Raw genomic sequence first — 4,968 nt, forward strand, 5'->3', positions numbered from 1 at the left:
TAAATAGGTGGGATGGGATAGGGCACAATGATGTGATTCTGAATATAAATGATGCAACACCCTGGACTCCCACAGTGATCATCTGCTTCTCCCCTCAGTGATATCTTCCAGAAGCAAAGGGATACAAGTTACTGCCTATGATTTTCTCTCTTATGGCTATTCCCCAGCTAACATCCTTCTTCTTGTATACTACCTAACGTCCCATCTTTTTCTTACTGTGGGTGAGATTACTCATCTTCTTTATCGTGCACTCTGATGGGACATTATTCTCCTTCCTCATTCTCTAAATGATACAACCCAGATCTCTTACAGTATCTCACATTGATAAAGTTTCTCTTCCTCTATCTCTTAGACTTAGAGGGGTAAATTTACTAAGATGGGAATTCTGTTTAAGATTGCATGTTGCCCATAGTAACCAATTTACCCCACAGTCTAGTTTTCAGTTTATTTCCAATGGACCCTTGCTTCCCTTCTTCTTGTTACTCTGACATACAGTAGTACCCATAGACATAAAATAAGCTTGAGATATACCAACAGTTCCCATTTTCCAGACCTCCTAGCTGGTGCACAGGTGCAGGTATTACTCACTTTCACATTTTCACGCATGTGCTGCATTCATTCTAACCGACACATTCTACAAATCCTAAGGTGGTCTGGAAAACAAGAACATGATCTCTAGGACTGTTTGGCCAGTCAGAATAAAAGATGAACTAAATGCTACCAGCCAAAGGAAAAAGATGAGCTACAGTCCATAAGTCAGAGGAAGAAGATGAGCTAAAGTCTATCAGTCAGACGAAGAATTTCATGTTGGTGGTAGTTTGCAGGAGAGAACCACTTGGCTATCCTTCCCATGGTCTGCACATTTTGTCTCCCGAATGATCCCTGGAAGGAGTACCGTATATACTCGAGTATAAGTTGACCCGAATATAAGCTGAGGCACCTAATTTCACAACAAAAAACTGGGAAAACTTATTGACTCAAGTGGGACCCTCACTCGAGTATAAGCCGAGGGGGCTTTTTCAACATAAAAAATGTTCTGAAAAAGTAGACTTATACTCGAGTATATATGGTATTTAAAGACTGTTTGAATGATGTTATTGCCATTCCACATGTTGGTCTACTTGGATATCAAAAATCAATCTCTCAGGTTAACATGCTCTGTCCATTTATATTTGGATGGGAAAGCAATTCAAATTCCCAGCTCCTTGAAGAAGGATATTTATCCATGAATTTAAACTCTCAGTCAGAGATGATCTCCGATGGATGTCAGTGCAGCTGAGAGACCTCTTTGGTGAAGATCTGTTAGAGTTTGGGAGCTAATGGTTGTTACTTGAAGATCCTGTATTGGGCAAGGTTGGACAATAGATCAGTTATCTCCTGGAGGCTTGTTTTGCTTGGGCATTTAAGAGTTCAGTGATCAAATCCATAGATACATGGGTAGGTTGGCTCTGTGAAAGTGGCAGGAGCATCAGGAGTCCAAAGGACAGAGCACCTGCAGAAGCACTGATAAAAGAGGGGACAATCTTTCTTATATATACAGTAGCCCCCAGATGTCCTGATGTACTGTAGTAAGAGCCATTGCAGGGGCTGCAGTAGGCATTAAGGGTCTATGAAGCAACTGCCTTCAAGAGCCTCAGGCACATTAAACAGTGCTTTTATTTTGATCTGGATCAGTCTATATTCTCCCGTAATCTACAAGTTCAATGTATTCACACTCCATGATTGATCATCTAGTAGAGAACTGCCTTCAGCCTTGACACTGCTTGATACAGGCCCATATGTTATGATGAAATTGAACTGCATTAGGCATAGCTCCCACTTTTATTGCTGAGAGTTGAAAATGCAGTTTCTTGTGGATAGAGAAGAGAAAATGGCCACTTCCAGGTTACCATGTCTTCGTTGACCTTGGAAGAGGTAAGTCTTTTTTAAGAGAAGATGCAAGGGGCGAAGGACAATATTCCCTTCCAGGCATTTGGGAAACCCCAAGATAATGAGCTTTTCTTTAATGGAGTCATTAATCCTCTGTAAAAGGAGACAAGCCGTGATTTGTTATTCCATCTGGCCTCTTCTGCAGGAATCTGTAATTCAGCGGCATACTGAAGATCCCACATTTGACTGTTTGCACCAGTCTTGCAGAGATAATGGGTTTGTTACATGTAGTTTCAAAGATAAACTTCAGAGAAAACTCTTTGTTGCTACCCATCAATAGATCACCTTTCTCATGGTGTAATGTAGCCTAATGCAAAATCTGGAAGGTCAATAGAGAGATGACATGTCCCTTTTCCACGTCGTCTGCTTTGGAGTACAAGTTACAAATGGTTAAGATTTCCTCTCGGGTCCAGCATAATGGTTATGGTGGACCCTTTATGTAGGGTTGCTTATAAATACATCCCCACCTTTATTTAAACAGCTAGGATGGTAGTAAACTTATTCTGAAAAAATAGATAGTCTGCAGCTTTCAAACAGTGTCCATGTCGACTACAGTATGACGACATTCAAGACAAAAAATTTGGCAATTTCATGTAAACCTTTTTACTGTTGACCTTGCCATTATCAACCTAATGCTTGTGTTGACCTTTCACCCCTGTCCCCTTAGCCATCTCTACCCATGTTATGTGTCAACCTAAGCCAAGTAAACCTTCAGTAGTCTACCCAATGCATGTCGACCTAATATGGATCGAGCTAATGACCCGTACCCCTCTTTGGTTAACAAGGTTCTGGAAGCAGGACTTTAGTTCTAGGTGGTAAAACCTTTAACGAGTTGCTATTGGAATAGAGAAAAGGCATCAACAGTTTCCAGTGTTACAGGTGGAGAAGCTCTTAATGGAGCTGCTCCTGGTGATAGAATCGTCAATTGCCACCCCGCACCAGGCGACGGAAGGGGGTGCATGAAATGCGCATTTGCCCCATTCTGTTGGAGCCCGCCATTGCCCGCCTCTGGTCCCCTGCACCTCCCCACAGCCCCCACTAGCTGACCCCACTCCCTGCTCATCTCCTTGAAATGGAGATGGGCAAGGAAGCCGCTCCCCGCCACCTTGCTGATGGGGACGTGCGAGCGTGTGAGGCGCTCACGCTTCCCCGTCAAATGGAGCTCCTGTCCGCCAGCCTGCACCAGCTTAGGACATCTGGGGATTCTGCAGGCTGGCTGACAAGCGCTCCATCTGTACAATAGTGACATACAGAAATCTAACACATTCAGAAATCATATTCTAAAAGTACAGTACTAACTGAAGGCCAGTCATGTCCAATAAGCATCAAGAGTTTCACTAGAAAGGCACATTGACCCTCATTCTGATACGGTTGGTTCTGCTTCCTGGTGTGCACTGAACCGATGTCCGGTACTGCGCTGTGATATAGGAAGCAGTTGGCATTGGACTGTCAGCGATTGAAAGTCTGATGCTGTTTTTAGGGGAAGGGATAACTTAGGTGTGTCACAGCCATTTTATATTAGCAAAGTGGTCAAGGATCTCTATTCCTGGCCTTTGTGACGGGCGGATTGCATGTCCATATGTATACCACAAGCTGCCCTATGGTGAGTCAATCATCCTAGCATGCAGCTTGGATCCATAATGCAGCAGGAGGTGCCTACTTTTAACAGACTACGCCTGCTGCATTAACAAACAGAGGTATTGCTGCTGCTTCTATGGATGCAGCAGCACCAGGGGCGTAACTATAGCACCGCAGCCCCCGCCACCGCGGGGGGGCGCTGTGCATGTGGGGGGCGCCGGGGGCTGCGGTGCTATAGTTACCCCCCCCCCCCCAATCCCCCGCAGACTTACGTATCTTGCTGGTCCCGGCGGCTCCGTTCTTCTGATGAGGACCACAACAAAATAGCCGCCCCCATATAGCAAACAGTTCTCTGAAACTGTCTGCTGTACGGGGGCGGCCATTTTGTGGTGGTCCTCAGCAGATGAACGGACGGAGCCGCCGGGACCAGCGCGATAGGTAAGACTGCGGGGGAGGGGGTTAGCATAGGCGACGGGGCGGCGGGGGTGCTCGACGGGGCGGCGGCGGGGGGTGGGTATGGGCGCCCCCCCCTAACGGCGGGGGGGGCGCCCAAAACGTAGCTACGCCACTGAGCAGCACTAGTTACTAAAACCACATCTGAATTAGCCCCATTGTGCCTGATGCAAGGTACATGCAAAAGCAACCAGTATTTACCCTGCAGAGGAAAAATGCAACCCACTCAAATCTAAATCTATCTGTAAACATTACATCTGCCCCACCTGCAGTGCAGCATGTTTGTTTGTTTTTTCTTCCAAACATGAATCAGGCCCATTGCACTTTTAGTGACTGAGGTCTCATGAACATGACTACAATTACTGCCGAGTCCCGGTGAAAGACCGTTAATAGGGTAGCTTGATTTCTTCGGCAATTTGCGCTAACACCTTCTTAGCTAATATTTTGACCTCTGAAGTGTCTGTGCATTGATCGGTCACTCCGCTTAGACAGACGCTGCAGGACAAGTCCTGTATATTTTATGAAGAGAAATCATTTCTAAGTGCACTGTTGAATAGAGAAGAAAAATTTGCCAGAATAGCCATTGATCAGCCGACCTTTACACACAATTGTGGATTTAAATGGAACATCAGCTTGAATTACAGAGAATGGCTGAAAGTTACAATAAAGTGGATTCTGAGCCATCTTTACTAAGCGGTAGAAGTGCATGATTATCTGTTATTGCCGAGATTCTGCATTCATCCGAAACCTGCAGTTTTAGTTGTAAAAAGCATTTCATTTCATGATAGAGAGTGCTGTGGCCACGGGTGCAGGCCTTGGTCTACACAATCGGACAACTTTACATGAGCATTTTTATTAAAGAACTATAAGAAATATAAATATAAGAAATATATATATATATATCTGTGTTCCCCAGTCGACTGAATGGGGATGTGGGGCACTCTCCACAACACAACTCGATAAGAAGTGTGTTGTTAATTCATGAAAGTCAATGATAGTCCACAAGGT

This window comes from Crinia signifera, chromosome 7 (assembly GCF_055691185.1).
Source record: "Crinia signifera chromosome 7, ASM5569118v1, whole genome shotgun sequence".
Lineage (NCBI taxonomy): Eukaryota > Metazoa > Chordata > Amphibia > Anura > Myobatrachidae > Crinia > Crinia signifera.